Source organism: Myripristis murdjan, chromosome 4 (genome assembly GCF_902150065.1).
Source record: "Myripristis murdjan chromosome 4, fMyrMur1.1, whole genome shotgun sequence".
NCBI classification, from domain to species: Eukaryota; Metazoa; Chordata; class Actinopteri; order Holocentriformes; family Holocentridae; genus Myripristis; species Myripristis murdjan.
This window is the reverse complement of record NC_043983.1, coordinates 22280040-22306509: the sequence shown is the minus strand read 5'-3', so window position 1 is coordinate 22306509 and position 26470 is coordinate 22280040. Positions and strand designations below refer to the sequence as shown.

Here is a 26470-nt window from a genome sequence, read left to right as displayed (position 1 = left end):
GAAACTCATCTAATGACGTTAAAACACTACAGTGTACAGTTTATATGACTGCGATATTATGAATTTACAATGCTTAGATTCTAACCATAATTTATACCAAAACAATTGGAATTTGCAAACTAGAAAACATCTGCAAACACTGTGAAATAAGTAAAGTTAAGTCCAAGTTCTGAATTCACTGTTCAGAAAAATTCCTTTCCTCTTGTATAGATAAACATCAGACATATTGGGCATCTTGCATGTGATTCTTTAAAAAATAGGAAAAGAATTAAAAAAAATAAATAAATACGTGAAAAAGTGGATGTAATGGTAACCAGATGAGATGGAATGTGTTAGCCGTGTGTTGTTCTGTGACTGTAATGGATAATAACAGACTTGAACAGTTTGAACAGCCACATCGATAGGTAGTTAAGGACAGTGTGTGCATGTGTGTGTGTGTGTTGTGTGCTTTCAGTGGGGTGCTTGTTATTGAAGCGGCCTCCACTGGGTTTGTGATGGTTTAAGATGGACAGCCACCCCATTTCTCTCCATGTGTTTATCCCCACCAGCCCAACCACTGCTCCTCTCTCGCTGCTCTCCTCTCTCCTTGCCCCGGGGTACAGACGTCTAGCCATGGGGAGAGCCGGTTTGAAAAAGACCCAGGCAGGCCTCTTTGAAGCCAGGACCCTTCCTGCAGACATATCCCACCTTGGGGCTCCCCCGGCAGGTGGAGTCCAATTACTGGGACATCCAGCAGCGGTAGCAGTGGGGTTAGAGGAGGAGAGGAGAGGAGAGGAGAGTTTTGGGCAGAATATTAAACTTCCTGAGACACTTGAACTTTGTTAAAACCAGCTACATGTACGCTGCATTCATGGGTCCACCGTGATGTCATGCTGTGATAGTGACATTTCCGGCGATGCTACACTGGCATTTAATTAAAAGAAACAAATAAAAATTAAAACAAAAGCAACAACAAAAAAATGTCATCTAAAACTTCAATAGTCATGAGATCTTGCTGTTTGTCCCTCAGAATCAAAAAGTAAGAGATTATTTTTTCTGTCTTCTGTTTGACAATCATACTGGCATAAATCCACTGCTGAAGAGGAAGATGATATCAGTTTTCCCATAAACAGAATAGACCAGAATGCATGGCAGCCAGACATGACGATTGACTATTGATATTTCACCTACACATACCGAATGCCTGACTGCCACAAACCTCACTTTTTCTATTGTGGAAAAACTTGCTGTCACAATGCTGTTGCAATGACTATCCCAAGACGTACTGCTTTCTCCACCCACCTATCTAAGCAACACATGAGAGCAATAAGTTAAGGGCGCTGTCTGAGGGCATTATGGGAAATGCAGGTCATAAACAACTGACAAAGAAGTGGATGAAGCAGATTGGGGGAAAATGGGGATGCCAAAAACATAAATAACGCCCTATCTGGACAGGATTAGTTTTACAAGGTAATTTTGTGTATCACAGACGTCCTCCGTGATATTAGTCCATGTGAACTGACAATTTCTGTGTTTTTCGCAGATGACCTTGGTGGTTATTATGGAGCAAACTACCTTCTGTTTTTGTGCGTATGGAATTTGTCAGATGTTTTGTTTGCCATCAAATACCGTAGACCCTGTGTCATGAGTGCAATAATGTACATTTCATCTGTTTTATACTGCTGATGCTCTCCTGACATATTAGAACAGGCCCTCGCTGAATTAAAGGCAGAATGAGTAGGGTTTTCCTTATAAAAAATGTACCGACTCATACAAAAATAATCCCTCTGAATCATCACTTATAACCCACTAGAAGAGTGCGGTGGTGTGTGCATCTGCAGAGACCCTGCCCTCTGCCTGGATTCTCTTGTTTTGCTGTGCTTGGGACGTTTCTGGGCGTCAGCCTTTGGGCAGTGGGTGTGCAGCTCCCAGCCACGAACAGCTTAGTGCCAGATCGTAAGCACAGCATCCAGAAAGCAATGAAAATGACAGACACAGTGCCAAGAAAAAAAAGGAAATATAGCGGGGCGAAATGCCAAGCACAGAAAGCTCATTCCACAATGAAAGTGAATCCGGGGTTGGCTTTCACCCGCTGGCGAGCACTGAAGGAGAGGATGAGGATGAAGAGCAACGCGGCGCTGGCCTGTTTTCCGCTGGATAGGTAGGTTCCTGGAGTGACGATCGAATGTTTTACATTTTTGCGTGGTCGTTTCATTCCATTGCCATCCTAGGAAATGAAAACTCACTGCCGGCATTTAGCTTAGCTGGGGAGGGAGGGCCAGCTTTGAAAATTGCGTTCACAAATCGCCACAGACAAATCCTACACATTCTGCCTTTAACTGGCATGGGTAGCCTAAAAACACCTACCAGTTACACTGCCCATCTCTGTAATCCTGGGGAGAATTAACAGACATTCTAATCCCATCCAAATGTGAAATTACAGATGTCCTGCGTTAGTTATTACTGTAAAACTCAGATGTCATTGGGGAAACTAATCCCATACCAATCACGGATGTTAAGTGTGTCTTTTCTCTCTAGGCTTATTTTTTTTTCTCTCCCCAATTTCTTCATCTCACTCCACCCTATAAAAACTTTCCATCTGTCTCTAAACATGCACAAACAAAACCTTACGTGCCGGCACGCAAAACGGACCTAAGCATGCAAATTGATATTGTAAATACTGCAAAGAGGGCAGCGACAAAGTGATTGTTGTTTGGCTCCATACACTTGACTCACTCGCGATGTGAAGAGACATTATGACTGCCAGATTTGACTTGAGGGTACTGCGATTTTTTTTTTTTTGTTTGTTTGTTTTGTTTTGTTACAAAGCTACATTGTTTTTGATGCAATGACCTCACATATAACGATGGCAAATAAAAAAATATCTGGACAAATCAATTTATTATATAGCAAAAGATTCTTATGGGCACTGGCCTGCATATGTAACCTATAAATATATAGATATGGTGTTATGTTTTCAGGTCAGTTTGGGCTTTAGGGTGTTGATACTTCACTTTTTTCAGTGAGCATTGTTTCTTACAACATGAAATAAAATGAGCAACAGAAATCTATTCAAATGTTCATGTGTACTCATTTTGATGTAAATCTGTTGTCATTGCCCTGTGGTGACATTGCCTTTAGCTTTTAGTGTATCCTTATAATGAGTACATGATTGTACTCAATATTATGCTAATGTGCTAATGAGGCACTGAGTCATCAAAACAGCCCTGAATCATTGACAGAGCTTGGAGACGGAATAACTGAGATGTTTTCCTTGCTTCTGCAAAATTTCATTTCAACTTTATGATACCCTGAAACTCATGTAAACTGTTAAACAACAACCTAACGTGACCCCTTAAATTTGGTATAAATGAGATTTATTGCAAGAGAGCGTTTTCCACTTTTTTCACAGAGGCAATCTTGTGGCTGTGGTGGATACAGAGTTTGTTTTGTTGTAAAAGTGGAGCAGAGGGCTGGAGAGGATAGCGTGAGAAGGCCCAGCAACTGGGAGTTGTGACCAAGGCTTAAGTTCGCCTTGGGCTATCATGAGCTACCTTTGCCTGTCTGTCAGGCAGCAAATCTCTGAACTCAGTCTAGCTCACCCTCCTCTTTCTTTTACTTACTCTGCAAGCCCCCAAAACTTTGTCTCTCCAGCTCTTTACCTTGGTCTGCCTTTCTCTTTTTAGCATTAAGTTTTTTGTCTCGCTACCTAGTTATACTCTGAAAAAAACAAAAAACAAAAAACAAACGGATCCCCTTTCCCTTTCACTTTCATTTCTTTGTTTCGTTTCCTACTCAGAATCACAGTAATCTTGCTTGTTGTCTCTCTCTCGTCTCTTTCTTTCCGTCCATCAAGTCCAGCATTTGGAGACAGTAATGAGCCTCTAAGAAAAGCTAACTCTTTTTCAGCTCCTAACATTATTAGTGCTGGAAGGAGAGGGACTCATGGGGCTCAGCATAACACACACACACACACACACACACACACACTCACTCACACAACCTGCATTAACATGGTTGTGTACACAGCCATTAATGAGCAGTGTATAATGGATATTAGGTGCCAGATTTATAGTGCTACAGAACAGTGGGGAGTCCAGCTTTCAGTCATAAAAGACATGGGGACACAATGGAGCTCTCTGCACAAAAAAAAGCCAATAATTTTCACTTCATTCTACTAATTCAAACCAGGATTTGCAACAGATTTTAAATAGCTTGTTTGCCTTGTTACTGCTCTAAATTGCAATCAAACTGTACCGCAAAGTTTACAAGTTCAAGTGTGTCGTTGATGTGGGGCTTTTGGGTAGATGACTGGGATTTCAGGATCATGTTTGTCAAACATCGTGTTCTTAAAATGTATGAGATAATGTTAGCAAAAACGACATATGATTAAGTTATTACATTTTGAATATAAAAATTCAGTTAAAAAAAAAAACAAACAAACAAACAAAAAACAACTTTGCTTACAACCATGGTGTGTTATACTTGTGTCACAAAACCACAAAATGCTCGACTGCTATTTTTTAATTCTTGATTGGAGCTTCTGATTGGAGGAGATTGGAGGAATGCAATGCTTAGTTGTTTCGAAAAAATAAAAATTTCAATAAAAATAGATTGGTATTTTTCCTGGTAAGAAATAATAGGTTAACATTCTTTTGCAGTCACATTTTTAAAATGTAAATGCTAAGTTGATCAAAGTCTTTTCTGATATTTATGCTCCTGTCTCTCCAACATTCCTACATTGTGATACAGATGGTTTTTGTTTGTAATTAAATGTTAAAACTACTAAAACAGAGATCTCACCCAGTGAAATGAAGTATCCAGTTTTATAAAATACTCCAGATTCAGTAATTTACATGTTTTAGCCTTTTTCAGAATGAGTAAACATGGGTTGCCAATTTAAAAATGAGAGTTTTCTTAATTCCTATATATTTGATACTGGTTTTTCATTCAAGCACAACAATGAAAAAAGACCACAAAGACAGAGCCCTTGGTGAATTCATTTGCTTATTTAAAGATATGGCATTTCTAGATGACATTTACAAAGGTTTAACAGCACCTAATTGACACTTAGGAAAAAGGGGTTGTGGACCCCTAATAGAAAAGGTCCCACTTTATTATTACACACACACATGCACACATGCATGAACACACACGCACACATGAATGAACACAAATACACGCATGCACGCACACACACACACACATACAAAAACACTCATACAGACTGTGAGGCCAGCATGCGCAGGTCATAATAATTAACCCTCATAATCAAGCCTCAGTCCTTGTGTTATCACTGAGTAATTGCAGACTTCTAATCCTCATTTAGAGTAATTAATCATATATGAACACACAGCTCTGGTGCCAATTATGACATATAATGAGATCTCATTTAGCATTCCTATAACAGAGTCAGTCATTTACTATGAGCTCCCCATCATCATCATCATTAAGAGATATGGTGAATAAATTCCACTGGTTAGATTATCTGGGACCTATCGAGGATGTGTGTGTGTGTGTGTGTGTGTGTGTGTGTGTGTGTGTGTGTGCATGCACATGTGTGAGAGAAAATGAGATATAGAGGTTGATTGAAGGATGGCAGCGAGAGGACAGGAAAAGAGTTAAGAAATACTGTAATTATATTATAATTCTGTATATTCCTTTTCCGGCGGGAAAGAACTAGCACCGCCTGAGAAAAGCTGCCCATGAACGCACCACACACACACACGCTGGGACACAAGTGAAAAGTCGACAGGTACGATGAATGTGCTGTTCCAACGTGGGAGGAAATAATTCTCCATACCAGGAGGAAGCATTAAAGTCCCAGGATTGCAGAAGAATTACCATTCATTACCAACTACCATTCGACCATCACTTTTACTGCCACAATGAAATCAAATAGTTTTGTTATATGAATCGAGAACGTGATGATGAAGAGATCAACTGGCAGGGGGTGTCAACTCAAAGTTTACCACAAAGTTTTTTGTTCACCATTTGTTCTAACTCTTTCTAGTTAGCAAGCTTCCAAGCTGCTTAGCACAATAAAAACAAAACTCAATTTCCGTTTCTTTCCCGATTTGCTTAAGCTGAACACCCAATCAGAATGCTTTCCCTGCACAGCTGATTCAATGTGCTGAATAAGCCGGTTAGCCGCTGACAAGGGCTGACGGTGCAGGACATACCACACAAACTATGGGCAATCATCGGGCTGGTGGCCAATAGCTGGCTTAGTGTATCATCAGTTTAACTCTTTACACTGGGATAACTAGGCCTATAAACAGCAGCCAATCCTAAGCAGTATTACGTATTTATATACATTTAATTTACAGATTTAGCAGCAGGGTGTTTGGATTATGTGTGACTCTCTTTTCTCTCCCCTTCACACTACAAGCAACAGTGGCTCTGCACATCAATCTGCTTCTTTCTCTCAGTCCCTGTGTCTTCCTTGTAAAGTCTTCTGTCTCATGTCTCGCTTCATTCTCCTTCTCGTTGTCTGAGGGAACAACAGTTGTTCTCTGGCAGAGAGCAACAGAGGAAAGGGAAAATCAAAGGATGACCTTGGATAGGTAGGTCTGTATGTCTATGTGTGTGTGCTTGTGTGTGTGTGTGTTTGCTCTAAACAGAGTGAATATAATATCAGGTATGGATTATCTCTATAAGGAGGCCCGGCCACAATCATCAGCTGCTTCATTACTTATTAAACAACCTCACTGTGGATCACAGAGATGAAAGCCAACTACCTAAGAGACTAAAAGGCAGCCAACCTAGTCAATTCTCAGCCTCAATCAATAGAAAAGTTCTTCAACTTTTGACTCAAGTACAATTCAATAGGAACTATTGACAATGAAAGAATCAACAAAGCACACGGCAAGACAACAAAACAAGAGTTTGCACTGTGAGGGGCCCTGGTGCTTGTAGCATGGGGTTAAAACGGGCCCATGCACGCGTGCCCCAGTGGCTCACATGGGGTGCACATATCAAGGCTAAGTCCTGGCTGCAGCGGCCTGGGTTTGAAGACCTTTACTGCATGTCATTCCCTCTCTCTCCCTTGTCTTTCCTGTTTCTCTCTACTGTCCCTATCAAATAAAACACAAAAACAAACCGATAAAAAAATGTGACCTGTGCTACCCGTTCACACTTTTCTCTCCTCCCATTCCTGACTTCCTGCACTGCACATCCTGAATAATAAATAAACACAGAAATACTGTGGCCTGCCAGCTCTCCTTTATATAACATTGATGCTGTCTGCAGCCTTAACCTAAAACAGTGACCTTGTGAATCTTCATTGACACCCAAAGGATACAGCTTGCCTAAGAGTGTGAACCCTCTCCAAAAAAACACAACTCACTTAGAAGACTGACCCTGCCACCTCTCTCATTTTTATTGACATCCACAAGACGCAGCTTGGCTGTAGCAGTGACCTCACAGAAACTTTTACTGACACCCAAATGCTGTAGAGGCTTGCCAACTTTTCCTCTTTTGCTGGTTCAGACCTATGGCAGCCTTCCCACTGGAATTGGGGCCTATGGCGGAACAGATAGGGACACCTTTAAGTGTATTAGCAGCTGACCTGGGACTGTGTGATGCCTTAAGGGGCTTGGACAAACTGGTTTACTGACTGACGTTATGCCTGGCTTTGTCCATCGCCAACGGCCATATTGTCAGACACAGCAACTATTGTTCGGGTGAGAGATACAGTCGCTGTCAAACATCCCATGACGAGTGCAATGGTGTGATGCAAGTGATACAAACAGTCGCACACATTCAACAAGACGCAGATGAAAAAACAGACGTTGCTGTACAGTAGATGCATGTGCTCATATTTGCATTGCAAAGCCATATGGAAAGGTTTTATAGGTTGACAATATAAACAATACAGAGACTCTCCCTTGTCTTACTTCTCCTTTCAGAAAACACTCTGACCTTATCACATCTAACCATGCAAACACACACTGAGGAAGGCTAATAATGCTCTCATCATCAGGTATAAAAGTAAAAGAACTCTAACTGTGCTTTGCCAGCTGACATTACGTTTTCTTTAAGTGCCTGGCAGAACTATCGAGAGCCACTTTTCCTTGACAACCGCACAAGTGTTTGAAAAACAGGATCCAACTAACTGACTGGAATAATAGACTACTGTAGTTTACAATTAATCACAGGCAACCAGATGAAAAAACATGCGGATATTATCATTAAATGGAGTTAAAGAGATAAGCCTTGTGTTGCCGGATTCCAATTTGTGGTGGAAACCAGACGTATGAACAACAACCACTTGAGGTTTGCTTCAATCAACATTCGTTATCTGTCCCTAAAATGGGGTGAACTCACTGATTGTCAAAAATGGTGATTATTGCTCCTTTTGGCAGCGGCGCTCCTCTAAGAGCCACTTTTGCACCACTAAGTTTCCTCAAAAGCCTGTGTTGGTCTAAATTAGGTTTCAAACTATTTCCTCCGGGCAATTTCCTGCATTCTGGTGAAAACGTATCCAAAAAGTCAACTTTTCAGTAAGTAAGAAAAATCAGCCTTGCTTTTATCTTGATGACAGTCATTTTTGGACATTATCCAATGGGATCTCAAAGTGCAAGAGGTCAGAAACTTTTCTCAATCCATAAAGGAGCATGCAATCCTCCAATTGAACACGCACACTCTCTCTCAGACACATGCACACACACAAAAACAAATCACCAAAGTTCGCACAGTTTTGAGAGAGCAATTCTCTATCCTTCATTAGTCTTTCACGTGACAATGGAAATCTTTCCAATGAAAATGTTATGACTTGTTATGCATTTAACAGTTACACAATATAAACCCTCACATACACTGCACTAGATGGTGTGCTACATTCTACTATCATCATGCATGTTTGCATGGATTTGCACAAATTTTGCTAATCCAGTGGTGTGCAGGTATATTTCCCTTCTTACCCCAGAAAATACATATAGAGGTCATTCCCATATATTCTTTTAGACAACATCATGGAAATTAGCATGGTTACCTTTCTCAGAAATTTTGTGATACCATGGTGACAGGTATCAGTCATTTAACATTCACATGATATAAGTGTTTAACACCCATTTCTTTTTTGGTGTGATACACTTGAAAAAAAAAAAAAAAAAAGCCAATTTCCACATTAATTCTAATGATATCCTATGATCCATTTAGGTGTACTGACATAAGAGAGACTGCAATGTTCAACTCAGCTGGTTTGTATAGCCTTAAGCTGTGCACAGAAGGCTTTCCAGTGTCAGCTTAAAAGATCTCACTACTTTCCTACTGGGTCTTTTACTTCTCAGTTTAAGAAGCTGGATCAGTTTTTAAAAGCTTATTACCAACCAATAGCTCCATTGTGGAGCAGTACTGTTGAAAATAAAGCCTGGCCCAATACAACAGCCACAATGGACTATTCACCAACTCAAAGGCTTCTGTTCAGCCCATGATCCCCCTATATGTGCGAGAGAATGAACTGTATGTGTGTGATTGTGTGTGTCCACATTCATACCATGTTCATACTTCAATACCATCTTCCTTCCTTTCTTTGGCAGGATTCAGCTGGGTCATAGCATGATTACGCTCATGCTTACACACACACATACACACACACGCAGACACACACACAATATACACGGACTGGATCTGCAGTAGGAACCTCTCCCACTTTTGTGACTAATTAAATAAAAAACTTTAGCCAGTCATGCGTGTGTGTTTCTCGAGATGTGTCGACATGCGTGTGTGTGTGTTTGTGCGAGTCCATGTGTCTGGATGTTGAGGGGAATCCCTTTAGGTCGAGCAATCAGGGCCAGCCAGAATGGACCTTAGGAAGCCAATGAGATTAGGCTGAAAGTAGGGAATTAAAGTGTGCATACTACGCACATTGGCAAGGCTAATTCAATTACAGGGCCATGGATGCAGCATTAGATCTGTAGAACAGATCAGCTACTCTCAGCTACTTGATAAGAAGCAACAGCACAATGCAGCCATTGACTGACGGCCAATTCAGTACACGTTATGAGTGATTCACATGTCAGAGAGCCTAGAATTTGCCAGCAGTGCCACTGAATGGACAAAGTCACCCACTACCATCTGCAGCACCTATACCTTGGATTGATGTCATTTAGTTGTCCTAGCCAATCTGACACAAGCTGCTCCCAGACAAGAGTGCCACCTGTACTTAGAGATTATAAGGCTTATTGCTGGCTAGCAGAAACCATGGGTTGCTGGCAACTTTTGACATTGTGAGTCCCCGATGAAAGCAAAATGGGCTTTCATACCTCTTGATGGAGGGACACACATGGTGAATGGCAAAATGTCTGCAGACAAGAGCTTAAATATACAATGAAAAATAATGAGGGACTGGTGAAACGGGAGGCTGTTTGTTACGTAGACCAGTGTTGACTTCAAAACCACCTTAGGCAAGACAGAGTCAAGACCAGGACCATAGCAAATCTGAGTCAAAATACATGAAAACATGAAAAAAAAAAAAAAAAGAATAAATACAAATATTACCTCATTCAATCAAAATGCATGTTGCTGACTTGGAGGACATTTGAATCCTAACGGTATAAAATTTGTCTGCACAGCTTGGAACGTGAGGAAGCACGGGGTACAGCGCCAATCACAGGCATTCTCTGATAACGAATGCTCTGTCTAAGTCCATCTAGGAAGTCTGCACAGACTGGATCCAAAGTTCACACAACGATGAATTGTGATGAAACCATGATCTCCATTTGGTCTCATAAACAAATATTGAGTCTTCAGTGTTCAAAATAAGCATTCGGGTGCATGACAAGATTGAGACCATTTATATTCACTACAACTCTACACCATCCTGTATCCAGCTACCCTGCAACTGGGCTGCAGCAGCCTCTATCTTCTACAACAGAAAGAAGTTGTCTCTAAAAGTCTGGCTAGTTGTGCAGTGTCATATGCATCAGTGCATGCAATGTAGACAGTCTTCAACAATTTACTTGATGATATGTTTTACACCACTGGGGCATTACTTTTGCTTAGTGGTAATGGTGGTAAAAAGATCACACATTCTAATGTGCATTAGGTATAGATAAAGAACAGCTATTCATCACCATGAGCCCTGAATCTATTAGAACAGCAGCATACATTTTTTATGTTTGGGTATGACTGTGTTATACCTGTAAAAGTGAATTCGTGGAGTGACAGTGTCATACCATCCTAGATAGAATGACAGAGGAGGAGAGGAGTCAAAGAGGCGGGGAAGCAGGGATGGATAGCGAGAAGTGCGGAGAGCAGCAATGAGAGAAGGAAGAAGGAGGAGGAGAGGACATCTGCCCTTAGCTGCAGGGTCTGAGCTGAAGCCAGTGATGAGGTCAGTGCGGCCCTGCAGGACACACTCTGACCACCAGGCTGAAACAGAGAGGATGAATTACAGACGACACAGAACCTGGCTTGACAGTAGAACATATCCTGTCTGCCGAAAGCATGTGCATACACACACAGAGTACCTATAAATATAGTCCCCCCTCAGTGAACCAAGGGATTCCACATATGCTGAACATTACATTTCTCCTCATCAACTATCTCCTTGAGAATGTTAATCAAGCTAATTTGATAAATTATTTGCCAGCCTCTTAAATTATAATGTCAGTGTGAGGTCTTTAAGGACTGAAGTGGGAGACAGAGAGAGAAAGAGAGAGAGAAAGAGAGAGAGAAAGAGAGAGAGAGGGTGAATGACTGGTGGTAGTAGAAAGTACAGCTTATGATAAAGGTCTTGGTAAGGTCTCTGTTTATTATTCTGTTGAGAATACAAAACTCATTACTTTTAATCCCTCAAAGGCACCACAAACATATCAGGCAATGTGGGATGACTGTGTGTGTGTGTGTCTGTGTGCGCAAAAAGCCATCTCCAGAGAACCATGACAACTCATGAAATGTAGCTTGCAGTATCATTACTCCTGCATGTAAACGTCTGTATGTGTGTGTGTCTGTGTGTGTGCGCACGCGTGCATGGGAGTGTCTGTGTGTGTGTGTGTGTGTGTGTGCATACACGGCCACATGTATGTGAGTCATACGATATATCAGATTACCATTACCTGTGGTTCTCCTGCTTCAAAGCCCACCCTGTCAGCCACCAATTACAGCTCCCCAGTTGCCCATAAACCTCCCAGCATGAAAGGAAAGGTGAGCGCGCCTCTTTATAGGAACCTGAAGAGAGGAAATGACTCCATGACTCTTAACACTCAATCTCTCTCTCTCTCTCTCTCTCTCTCTCACATCTACACCAAGTCTTTACAATATCAGGTAGATTTCATGTCTTCGTATAAAGTGCCCTTGACCTTCAGGCAATATGAGGGGCTTGATAGAGCATCATAATGGGGGCTCTATAACTTTCCATGTGGTTGAGCAAGCAGACCACCGCTGGCTAGCAGGGCAGCTTGCTACAGATTAGCTGATAAAGTGCGTTGCCATAACTTGTCAAGCCCATAAAACACATAAAACACACCAGGCCATGTGCTGGTAGCTGCAAAATCAGGATACTGGAAACTGCTTCATTGCCAGAAACCCTCACAGTCACACAGTCTACAATTGCATCTAAAAAATATTTTTTTCCTTTTTAAAAACAAGTGAAAAGTGACTCGACCATTGGGTGAGACAATTCCGCTTATTTCTATCCTGTTTCAATGATTTTTAAATTCTCTTGTCACAATGTGTCGAGGTAAGCTTGACCTCATATCAGGATACTATCACTTGATTGATGAAAAGACAATATTGCCAACTTTGTCATTGCGTGAAATTATCTCACCCTTTGGCAGATTTTTTCACTTGGCGGATTTTTTTTTTTTATTGTGCAATGTGCCCAGACCTTGATGGATGCAAGGAGGTGAAGGAGGAAGACGAAGGGAGGCAGAACAAATATGGAGGGGGAGAGAGAGAGAGATCAGGAAAAAGAGAGTGAACACACAAAGAAAACCTCACACAAACCTACTCACCACTGGATGCACCTCCAATCAGTGCATTCCTTGGCTTAGTATAAACAAACTCCTCACCCCACCGAGCTAACTCAGGCCTAATTCGGCCAACTGGAGTAGTGAAACCCTGGAGGCTGAATTCACAAAGCCTTCCGAGGCTAAGAGCTGCTCTGAACTGTCCAATTTAGGAATAAATTCTAAAAACATAATAGGCAGGATAAAGTGCATTGTGAATACTGATCAACCCACCTAGATCAACTGGAGAACTCGGGCCAGTAGAGCAGCCGTTCCCAGTGCCGCCCAGGGATAAAGAAACCCAAGTCATTAGTAAGTCACATTGAGCTGAGTCAGGATGAGAGGAGAGTAGTTCTGAATAAAAAACAAAGTTATTAGCGCTGAGAGCAACAGATCCCCACGGAAGCTGGAGCTGAGCAGAGAGGAGGAAGAGAGGAGAGGAGCATCTCTCAAGCTGTTGTAGGGAAAAAAGAAAGACACACGGACATGGACAGAGATACATGCGAACACACCAACACACACGCACACACACACACACACATACACAGGGCTGGGTATTAAACTTTGATACTTTCATGGCACCGGCCGAATTGCTTCAACACTATCGAGTATTGCAAGAACGCCATGGTACCTGAAATTTTGTACCAAATTTCAATACCTAAAGAGTAAATTTCATCAGCATCAGTGAGCCAATAAGCATGCAGCATGCTTGTACCAAGATCTAATAATGCTGGTGATTGGCTGTCTAACATTACATGTTGTAGAGGCATGCAGGGAAAACATTATGTTACACCCCCAGACAACACAAAATTGATTTAACAACAAGGTTTTATAAAGTAGGGAATATCTCTGAATGATAGCCAGCCCAACACACACACACACACACACACACACACTGGAGTACAGTAACTTGGCCAAGCAGTGTTTTTGAATCTATACGCCTTACCCTAGCAGGCTGATAAAACACACACACACACACACACACACACACACACACACACTTTGGAGGATATTGTTAGTCTGATTGCCTTGGGCCCTTTCGAGGGATGTCAGAGAAAGAGGAAGGGGACTGAATAAAGAGATACATCAAGGGAGATCGAGAGAGATGTCGACTGACTGAGAGAGAGAGCCAGAAAGCAGCACATTGGTATGCACAGATTGTTTCGGCTCACCCATCCATCTCAGCCTCATATTCTTTACATCGCATTTGTCCTTCAGTGTGGCAAAACGTCTCACACAGCCGGCGGAAACTAGAACTAGGCTCGCAGGTTTTGCTGGACGACCCAACTCAGACACACACCCACGCACCCGCATATATGAGTGCTGACACACTCTCCAGTGCATCCCACTGTGCTAAGGGAAAAACAAGCTTTTTAATTGCTCCATGGGAGAGTCCAATTCTTCATTTTCATTTCAGCACGCAGTTCAGTGGCTGTGTGCATCATTATAATTTTGGGTCATAAGTTCACTGCATTATGGATGGCTTGCAAGGAGAAAAATAAATAATTAAACCATAAACCGCCAATGTAATAATTACTGCTCACTCCTTGGAAGTTTAAACGGCATTTCCATGTAATTATAATTCTAGGACTGCACCAGAGTCTTCCCTGTCTGTCTGTGCTTCTACTGCTGGGCTTCTATAACAATGCACTGGGACACAAAATAGTTGGCAGGCTTGTTTCTGGTGAGGACTAATGTAATACATGTTTTAATAAGGCTGACTAGACGAGAAGAAATTTTGAAATGATGGCCCTGAACAGAAAATTGGATAAGAAATCCGGTTCCGCTTTAGGTAGCACAAAGTGGAGAGGAGGGTGGGCACATAGAAAAGTGTGAGAGTCACAGGGAGGAAAAGTTGACGGTGGCAGGGCACTGAAGAGGTTGAAGAGTGACACATTCACATGAAACCACATGAATACTGATAGTAGACAAACAGACGAACAGGAGGAACAGAAAAGGATGGGAAAAGGATAAGTGAACAGATAAAGGGTAAAAGAAGGAGATACCAAACTGCAAGTAAGCACAGTCACATTGCAAATAAGTTACCTTGCACCTTGGACGTCCCACCTGTTTATGCTCTTGTCTTTGTATTTCCAGTTGCTGGACCTAGCTAGCTTGGCTACAACCCATAATAAATAAAAAATGTGTATACGGACAAATCGAGTATGTAGCTCTTTGTTCCTGTAGTAAAATTAGTTTTATAGAGGGAGAAAGAGAGAGACAGAGAGAGAGAGAGAAAAGTGGCTTCTGTTTTTTTTTTTTTTTTTTCCTTTTCTTTAATTAAACCCCAATCAATTTGGAAAGTTCATAGATGGATTGCCATGCCGCCTGGAAAGACATCGTGGATAAGCAGTCATTTTTTATCCATTTTGTAATTAGTTATCTTAGCTTCATAATTGCATATTTTCCCCATTTTGTGAGGCCATAAAGGGAACTAGCAATAACCTAGCAATGTGAACGCCTGGGTGATGCCCTCTGACTCAGTGTCCTCTTCTCAGATGAGTGTGCAACTGTGGTCCTTCATCTGTGTGTGTGTGTGTGTGTGTGTGTGTGTATTTGTGTGTACAGGAGAGAGACAGAGTGTATGTGAGTGTTTTCAGACATGTATAATTTTGTGTGAGCACTCATCCACTTGCTCGTGTGTTCTCAAGCATGTATTTTCTCTGCCTGTGTGTGTGTGTGTGTGTGTGTGTGTGTGTGTGTGTGTGTGTGTGTGTGTGTGTGTGTGTATACAGTGTGCACAGTGCCCGTCTGCTTGCTGGCAGCTGAGAGGGTACTGCTGTGGCACTGGACTGGCAGGATCGGAGGTGTGTGAGCCACGCTTGCATGCACTGACGCTAACTTCTAGTGAAGGACCATTCACAGATCCAGACCCTGGCTCAAATGACAAAGGCTAGCGCAAGTTCAACCAGGGATTAGTGGAAGAGACTCTGGAAAAGGGCAGCCCACAGTGAGGCCAAATTTGGCCATCAATAAAAAGTTCTTGGTGCTCTGAATGTTTCCAGGCAGGCATAACTTCTTCCACAAAATTTCATAAAATATTTAGCAACAATTGAATTAGATGCGAAGAGTTATTTGGAGAAAAGTCATTTAATTTGTTTCCTCAGTTACCTTATTTTCTAAACGACATTTTCTTGCAATCCGAGACTCATTTTGAGATCAACGGCATGGGTGAGTATAGAATCAGGTTATTCTCCAAACATTTACCCTGTTTTTAGCTGTCTGAGCACACAGCATAGTTGCAATTATTTACACAGCAAAAATACATAACTATTTCATGCTATGTCAAATGGCCATCTTAATGAGTCAGTTCATGTAGTAGTGAGTCTGTTTTAAGGAAAACGATATTTTAACATCAAATGTATACTACATCCCTTCTTTTGGAATGTAGTAGCGAAACAGTGTTAAGAGACAGGTGGGAAAAGGTAGAAAAAAGAGAGAGAAATATTAAAAGTATGGAATAGACGAGATGGTAAGAGATTGAAAGAAGGAAGGAGAGAAAACGAGTACAAAAATGTGCATTAATATACATGTTTATATATGTATGTATGTATAAGAGACAAAGAGAGAGAGATGGCAAGAGGGAAACCTCGAGAGCAGAGAGGGGCGAGAGGGGATGAGAGCAGAGTCCCTGACCTTGTGACCCTTAAAATTACATATGAAGGGATAAACCTAAGAGCCAGGGGCTGTTTGATGTTAATTCAAGCTTTACATGAGCACATTACAGCAGAATTTGGACATTAACCAAGGGAGAGCTTCTTCCCAGAATACATCATAAAACAACTCAACCAGAGAGCAGTGTGCTGGATGATGGGTATTAGTAAGATAATCTTCTAATCGAGACTGAACTTAGGGATAAGGCTGTGTAGGGGTGAGGGATGTTGCTGTGTAGTGCGTAGAAAGGGCAATACCGCTGAATTTCAGCTTTCAGGCGTGTCACTTCTACGCCCTCGGGATATTCTTTAACCTCCGCGGCCTGAACTTTAAAAACTCATTGACCGCCAGGCTTAGAAATGAGAGCACCGTATTATTACACTGTTCTATGCATGGGGCTGGAAAATTCATTTTTTGCTACTTAACAGTATCTCCAGATATCTAAAGCATATGGATACATTTCTCAATACTAGCTGGAAGTTGTATTTTCTCTTAATCAGGGTGATTACTGTATTCATCTTGACTGACACGCACAAACACAAAGCAAGTCTTATTTGAAAAGCAATAAGCTGTTCAAGTGTAGCAGCAATAAGCTTTAACTCATACAATTTTACTGATCATGACCATTATCATGTAGCTTGCTTAAATATCGGCCCTCCATGTTTTCATGGCCATCTGTGATTGAGAGAGAGAGGGAGAGGAAAAAAAAAGGAAGCCCTCTTTTCTGCGACCCTCACCTTTTGGCCTTGTGTTGGGACCTCCCTGACCACATGTCTCTCTGTATCCAACTAACAAACTAATTTCAGAGGCTATTACCCTTCATCTCACTCCTGACCATGACCCATAACCCTACAACACAGTGGTGGTGGGGTAGGGGGGGGTGTTTTATATTTTCAAGGATCCTAACGTGGATCAATGTAATTGGGAAACGTGTGTAACTTTACCAAAGCCTTACCACAACTCAGAAATACAGCGTGTGCTCAGCGGGCTGGTGTTTAGCCAGCTTAATAATCTGTAAAATCATTTCTGGGTCCCAAGACCAAGGTCAACAAAATTTGTGTCCAATACACAAATATTTCAAGACCAGTGTGGAGGATAAATCAGAGTTATGGAGAAACATCACCAAGGTATTTTTTGTTGCACTGCACTTTTCAGAGGTCAGGTGTGCATCAATCAGTCTCACCATTGTTGCAATGGTGAGACTTGGATTTTCCATTGAAGAAGTTTGAGTTTCTGTAGAGTTTCTGTCTGCCCAGTCTTGGAGAAATAAAGGAAATATTGGCAAGGAGTGACCTGGACAACGACGCTGTATGTATGGTACATACCATCTCCTCATAACGTAGTTTTGGATCTAAATCACATAACAAAAACAATCCATCCTTGTAATTACATGGTGTAGTGTGTCTCTGCCACTGGACCCTGCAGCCTGTCAGAGCCACACTCTGTTAGAGCTCAGTGATCACCAATGTGTCTTTCGCTTACAGTTAGAAAAGGGAAAAATGAAGGAAAAGGAAGAAAAGAAAGAGGTAGGTGTGTGTGTGTGTGTGTGTGTGTGTGTGTGTGTGTGTTATTAGCTGGGACACTGAGCCATGTAATTGTGTGCAGCTGAAGGATCTGGACAGCAGCTGACCACTGTGGCTGCTCTTCTAGGTCAGAGGAGACACACCCCGCACACACACACACACACACACACACACACACACACACACACACACACACACACACACACACACCTCAATCAACTGTGTGTGCAATTGGTTAAGAAGAAGCTTGCAGCCCCATTACTCCAGTGTGACAAAAGTTCACACACACACACACACACACACACACACACACACACACACACACGCATACACACATACACACACAAACACCATATACAGTATTAACCAATGCACATGCTAAGTGGGTAACTTATTTGGCTTAATGACATTACAAAACCATGATCTCCTTACACATAGACACATGCAGGTTCTCTGTGTGTGTGTGTGAGTGTGCCCTGTCGCTGACCCCATACAGTGGGATTATACTAGATGATATGCTGGCACTTTCCTGTTTCCTCCTGATGGGATAGACTTAGGGCATGACTTATCTCTGAACCCTTGGCACAGTGTGCGTGTACACGCATGAACGCGGGTCTGCACACACATACACACACACACACACACACACAGCAAAATGATAAATACATACATAAATTTAATATTTCTCTTTCACGCACACACATATCCTCTCACTATAATCTCATACAAATAAACACTCCCTCACATCCCTCTTAATACTTTCAGCTCTGCTCATGGCGCTGTGCGTGTGTGTGTGTGTGTGTGTGTGTGTGTATGTGTATGTGTATGTGTGTGTGTGTGTGTGTGTGTGTGTGAACAAATGTGGATGGGTGTGCTGACTCTGAGCACTTGTGCTGCATCACTCTGTTGACCATGCTGGTCTGGTCAACTGTATGCTAAAGCCAGCAGGCTAACACATTAACACATCTCTCTCTCCCTCTCTCTCTCTCTCTCTCTCTCACACACACACACACACACACACTGAACTTCTATTCAGCCCATGATCCCCCTATATGTGCGAGAGAATGAACTGTATATGTGTGATTGTGTGTCCACATTCATACCATGTTCATACTTCAGTACCATCTTGCTGGGTCATCGCATGATTATGCACACACATACACACACACACCAAGCAAAGCAACACTCTGTAAAACCTTCAAGTGAATAATTAAGTGCAGTTGCATGCACACATTCATTAATACACAAGCACACACACACACACATGCTCAGACCACAACATTACTACAGTGAGATACGCAACACTCGGCCAGTGTATAATGAGTGGTTACTTGGCGATGGCCATTGAGGAACTAAAACAGCTGCTATCACAAACTGTGTTGCCAAAGCTCTGTCTGTGGCTCTAGCCCTGTCTGCTGGTAGGTAATGAGCTCAGAGGGCTTCACCCAAACAAGATGCTGTGAAGTAGAACAATTATTTGCTAATGAACCAGAAGTACATAACTTGTACAGACACAGACAGTGCAATGCAACTCCAGCAGAATTCATTGTATTGCATGCACTAAAAAAAATGCAATTTGTCCCAGTTTGTTTTGTTAATAGGTTCATGTGATTTAGTTTTCGAGTCACTGCATTCAAGAGCAGACACACACACACACACACACGTTAATGCTGTTGTGGGATGTTTGGTTGGTTTTTGTTTACAGCAAATGAAGAGAGGGTAGTAAGTCTTAACACGGGCCTGCCCTCTGAATCAGTGCCTGAACGCTATGTTTTACCAACATACTTTCCGAGCTTGCAAATGGCTTACATTACCAGCCAAATAAATGGCCCAAGAGAGCTGGGAGACCAAGAGCGAGAAAGAGAACAAGAGGAGGAATTAGTGTGTGTAAGCGAGTGTGTGTGTGTGTGTGTGTATGCCATAGCCTTGCCAAGTTGCGGGTATGGTTTGCGTGCCTTGGAAGGAAAACGGGTCATCACGAAAACAGAGGAAGAGGCCCAGAATGTGAATGGGTGTGTTTTAGGAGTTTGCTTTCCTTTCCTTTTTTTTTTTTTTTTTTTTTTTCTACCACCGGTTCCTGGTGAAAGTGTGCTGGTTGTGGCTGAAATACCGGCTAGCCGAGCTGCGCTGCACTGAAGCTTAACATGCACGTGACAAGCACACATAACCCCCCTCACCTCCTCACCCCCCACAAACACACACACACACACACACAACATTCATAGGTCACAGGAATTCGGAGCCACAGCATTCAGGTGGAATAGAGCTAGTCATATATTCAGACTCCATTTGGCAAGCAGGCTTGGAGGGCAGCTCTCTTGAGGGGTCAACGGGTGTATAGACACACACACACACACACACTCTCTCTCAAACCTCTGTTTAGGGGTTAACATACTGCCAACAGGCACTGTGGTAACTTTTGACCTCTACTAATGCTGTCTGGAGGGGTGGCAGGGGAGGTAATGGGTGAGAAAAATGCTCACACATGAACCTGACCTCTTCCTTTTTGCAGTTTGCTCTCTCTCTCTCTCTCTCTCTCTCTCTCTCTCTCTCTCTCTCTCTCTCTCTCTCTCTCTCTCTCTCTCTCTCCCTTTCTCTCTCTCTCTCTGTCTGTTTCTCCCTTTCTCTCTTTTTTGTATACGGCGAGTAAAACAAAGGAGCCACTGCAAGGCACGCTGTCCCCGTGCCACAGAACTGCAATTCAGGATTCACATATTGACACATGAAATGAGTCAAGGTGTCGTCTTGATGTTGACGAGATGCGTTTAAAGAAAAAACGTGCATCTTGCCGCTGATCAGAGCTGATTCAATGACTCACATCTAAGCCAACTGTAACATAACTGATAAACACATGCCTCTGAGCTCCATTAATAGTGCAGTTATAAAACTCACCATTCATACTGTCTCGCCACGTTCTTTGCACACTGTTCAAGAGCCACATTTTTTGATGGGAGAACAGATTATAGTGATTTTAGAAAGCCGCTTTGCTCCTAACGACTTAGCTGTTCCAGAAATCAATGAGAAGCACAGCCTTGAATGACTTATTACTTGTAATAATACAGGACATTTTCATATAAATAAATGTCCTTCTTGCTACTCTTTATTGCTAATGGATATAACACAGCAGTGATTCAACCGCTACCTAGTTCATGAAACATTTTCCACATGTTGCACATGCCGTTCTTAACCGTGTCTGGTAGGTCTTTCACAAAAAAAAAAAAAAAAAAAAAAACACTTGCGCACAGGTGATGCATTTACTATCCCAGCAGCAGAAACAGTGGCTTGTTTGGAAAATTTTGAAAAAAAAAAAAAAAAAGATCTAGGCAGTTAGCAAGAGCAGCATTAGCCATCATGGCTGAACAGACAAAGAAATGAGTGAGTGAAACTGAAGTCTGTGGAGGCTCTCAGGCATCCAGGTCAAGGTTATCCACATAGAGTTGAAACCGGGTCAGCTGGACTTGTTTACAAATTCTTTAAGAACTGAAGACGCCTCTTGGATGAGAATTGAAACGTCTTAGAGAATCTACAAACAAGTTCCGCTGACCTTGATTCAACTCTATGGGGAGTGGAACTGAAGTTATAAGTATAGAGACATGACAGTATTGAGTGGAAAGTAAGGCAATGTGCAAAGCCCTATAGAGATCCTTGGGTAGGTGCATATAGAAGAAGAAATGCAAAAACCAACACAAAAAGGCCTTAATTGTTTGTTTACCTTCCTAACTGTACCTATCTGTTTCATTTGAGAACATTAAAATACCAGACTTTTATATTACTTCAACTTATAATGACACCTCACTAACCACTTCCATCAATTCTTTTTAATACGAAATTTGCCACATCAATAAAAAATGCTTTGTCGGAATACAGACTCGCTTGAGGTTCATACACTTTATATTTGATGCAGAGAATTGCAGTAATTTGTGATGGAAATGTATTTGCCAAAGAAAAAGAAAGCATGCACATAGGATTTAATCACATGACCAGTTGCTCTTTGATCCCTGACTTCAGTCAGACACCGCCGGCTGTCATGGCTGATGGTGGGAAAGCCAACACTTAGAAATGGACAGATTAAGAAATCAAGACATCCACTCTTCTCATATATGCAAAGACTGTAACAGTGATGTTAAATGGGAAACAGGAGGTCTAGGCACAGCCTTGTAGCTAGCAAACAAACTGTAGCAACGGTCAATTGAACGGTCAACAGTCAGATGGTGATGCAAACCATCTGACCAGCCATCTGACTTTAAAACAATGAACTTTGAAAATCTCCATATAGCCTTGTACAGTCATGTTTTACAATGCTTTATGCCATTTTAAATATCCTTTGCTGTGACTGATTTGAAATGCTCTATGTCCTGCTTAACCTCAGTTTTCACACTGTGCTGCAAAGAAATTAACTTCAACATGATGACGCAGACAGAAGGATGGGTCACCATTCGGCAACCACAGAAGGTTATGTTTTATTCACATAAACAGATGTTACGGAAATGCACCTTAATTTGCTTTATTTTTCGGTGGCATTTTGTTATTTGCTTGCAATTAATTTGAGTGGTTCATGGGAATGCAGCTACTGACCACAGACAGACAGACAGACAGACAGACAGACAGATTATAAGACAGGGATACGGACAGAGAAAAAGACAGAGGTACAAAGAGAATATACACTGTTACATTAATACAATTTCCCACATCATCCCCCTGATTACAAAACACCTATTGGGTCCTGAGGCAGTTGGCTTTGTTCAGGCACCCCACAGAGAGAGACAGAGAGACACAGAGAGAGAGAGACAGAGAGTGAGAGAGATGGTTGTGTAAGAGATGTTACAAAAGACACACTTCAAAGACGGCGCAAAACAGCTCCCTCTGCTCCATTTGCTGTGATGTAAGCCTGCCTGCCTGCCAACACACACACACACATACACATACACACATGTACACACAGACAAACACAAAACATACAAGTCACATATCACTCTCACACAACATGTATGTACACATATGTTATCTGAGCGCCTAAATATGCGCACGCACTCACTGACATGTTCATTCATTCTCTTGCCCCCTCTCTTTATCTCTCTCTCTCTCTCTTGGGTTGCCTTCAGTCAGCTAGTAAAAAGTGGCCTAGATCTGATTTTTTCCTCAGATGTGACACAGATCTGATTTGTATGCCAGTGCAAACAGCAAAAAAAAAAAAAAAAAAAAAAACCTGAATCTCGATTCTGATTTGGGCCACTTTCATATCAGATAAGAATCTGATTCCTGCTGATGTGAACGCACAGATCAGAATTCATTTGTTTTTTTTGTTTTTTTTTTTTGTTTTTTTTGTTTTCCCACCAGGCACGTTCACATCAACGTCAGGGTGTCATCATTCATTCTTTGTCAGCAGTAGTGGGTCAAAACAAAATATGGAGGACTGCAGCAATAACAACAGGACATTTAATAGATATATGGGGAGACGCTTCAATCCAAGCCCTTTTTTTGCCTTCTTGCCCTCAGCCTGAACAGCTGATGGACTGCCATCACACCACTCTTACCACAGCAAACAATCCAAGAAATGAACGCCTGCAACACAATTTTATTCACTGCGATGATGAGGACTGTCATGTCAATTACTTTTTTTTTTTTTTTTTTTTTTTTTTTTATTAGTGTGAATGCTTGATGTAAATGTGAACATGTGGGCTCACAGCAGAGATCTGTTCACACTGATGTCAGATATGGGTCACATACAAAGATGAACGTGAACAGTCAAAGTGAAAAGATCAGATCTGGGTCAGTTTCAGGCGCTTTGTGAATGTAGCCTTGGATAAAGATCTCGACAGGGCTGACAAAAAGGTCATACACAAGCGACACTCACAGTCAAACATGCTCTATTCAGTTAGTATTATGATATGACATTAGTGACATTATAAGATAGTGTATAGTGGATGTATAAAGTGAAAAGAAAAATGAGAGAAAGAGGATTTAAGAAAGTTTTAGAGGTGGATTTACACATTATATTGTGCCAGGTGCACTGTATGTCTTGGCTTGCTGATGTTACATGGCACATACAGTATCTGCCTCCCCTACTCTTATTGGATTGGGACTAGAGTGTGTGTAGGAACTGTCCAGTGTGTAAGGCTTGGCCAATGGTGTACATGCATTTGACATCACATAAGTAGCTGGTTCCCAATACTTTATCAATGCTGTAAGGGACACCAATCAATTCTCTGATGTACCATTTGCTTTTAAATTGGCAACGACCAGAGTGTGACTGTTTGTGGTGGTGGTGTGATGAATGGATCTGAAATGTAAAGGAACATTTCCGCTTGAAATACAAAAATATATGTATTTTTTCCCCACTTACTCCTAATGCAATTTATCCCTCCAGATTGAGTTTCTGTGTGGGTTTTCCAGTTGAGGTACACCAACAAACTCTGTTTTATTGAATTTGTGCTTCTTCATGCAAGTACAGACACAATTTGCAGCAAGATACAATTCAGCAGGAAATAGTTTCCAATGAAACTCTTCGCCCCCTGAGGCTGTGGATTGTGTTGGTAAACTGTGTCATTGTTTTTGGAAAGAGCTCTTGAGTTTTTAGCATGTAAATTTTTTACAGTGTGAGCTCCACAATGAAATGCCCCTCCAGCCAAATTGTACCGGGGTAAAGGGAGCCAGGGAAGATCACAGCAGAGGTGAAACCTCATCAAATCATACAGAAACCGTACAGACAAATTGCACTTCTGGTAAGTTAGAAAATATCTTATTTTGTACCAAGCAGGTATTTATTTATTTATTTTTTACATTTTAAAGTACAGTCTAAGCCCTTGCATTACAAAAAAAAGATAAAGAAGGTTGGGGCATATTCCCACTAGGACTCAGCAGCACACGACTATGAAATGAGGAATCATGCAGGGACAAAGCCAGCGTACCCTGAAGAAAGCCCTGTGAAATGTTGCGTGCTTTTGGGCTACGTTATCTGCTGGCTCAAAATATATTCCATATCATCTTGAGCATAATTCTATTTCCTGTGAGGGCTTCCTCCGTTTAAGGGTCTTGCACTAGGCTACATTTTAAATTACCAAAGATCAAGATAATTTGAATCAGGAAAAAAAAAATTGAGTGAGTAAATTCCACCGGCGACAGACTGAATCCTATATGCATTCATCCAATCTCCAAACCCTGCAGGGTATATGTGCGCCCCCTGAATTATTGATCCCAGCCCTCCCTTGTGTGTCACCCAGGACCAGTGAATGGGGGGGGGACTCCACAAACAACAGCAGGTTCCAAGATATGATTGGGCACTGATTTGCAGCACTGTGATGTGTGTGTGTGTGTGTGTGTGTGTGTGTGTGTGTGTGTGTGTGTGCGTGCGTGTGCATTGTCTGTGTGCCAGTCCTCTTTTGCAGTGAATAATGGTTTACTTGTGTTTGCTTAAGTAGGTTAATACTGCAGTCAGCCGCTCACCACCAACAAAACTGTGTCCAGAGGGGGGAATTTTCAGGGAAATTCTGGCCCGCCCCATCCAGCATGCTCCCTTGAATCATCTTGTTTCGACCATAAAACAGCGTCTGATCTGCCAAATGGCCCCGCGACCTTTACCATGACCCGTCTGAACACACACATACACAAAACAGCCACTATAATCACTACCAAGACCAATGTGTTGACCCTAACCTTAACACCATGGCCCTCAACAGACGAATACAACCTCATACACACACTGCTGCATGTACACACACACACAAGCGTGCTACCAATGACCCAAGCACACACACAGACACTGACCCATTGACATTAACCCTGTACACCCACGCACACAGGCACTGACCCACAAACAATGACCTCAACAGACACCCCGGCCCTTTCAATCAGCCACACACCTGCTGTCTGACCTTTCTTTCGTTCTCTCTCCCTCTCCCTCACTCGCCCTCTCTCTCTCTCTCACACACACACGCCTGCACACACACACACAAGCACAGTGTTTCATGCCTCATTGCTTACTCCAGACCATTTTATTTCCAGATATCTACATTTTATTGCAGCAGTGACACAGCATGCATGCACAAACACACAGATCAGAGGTTTGCTGCGCACTTTCCTCATCAACCCAATATTAACTTACAGAAAACACAAGCCGAGACAATCTCATTATGTGTGGATCTGATCAGTACACATGCCCATACTGTATACCGTAGGCCAGACATGCCATGTTCACATTCATATCCGTGCTCTCTGCTGCAACAGTCCAAGAAAGAAGGAATGCAACAAGAAAAACATCATGAAACCGCTGTTTCTTGTTACCATACATACTGCACGTCCAGACTGTAAACTGAACTAACAGAGGCCGAAGAAAGCTGTTATTTCACGCTCCATGCCCAATTT

At 42.0% G+C, this 26470-nt stretch overlaps 1 protein-coding gene across 2 annotated transcripts in view; it reads right to left on the bottom strand.

Annotated features, from left to right (window-relative positions):
- pik3r3b (phosphoinositide-3-kinase, regulatory subunit 3b (gamma)) overlaps positions 1 to 26470 on the bottom strand; it is a 200218-nt gene that overhangs the window by 76178 nt on the left and 97570 nt on the right. The window lies entirely within an intron of this gene.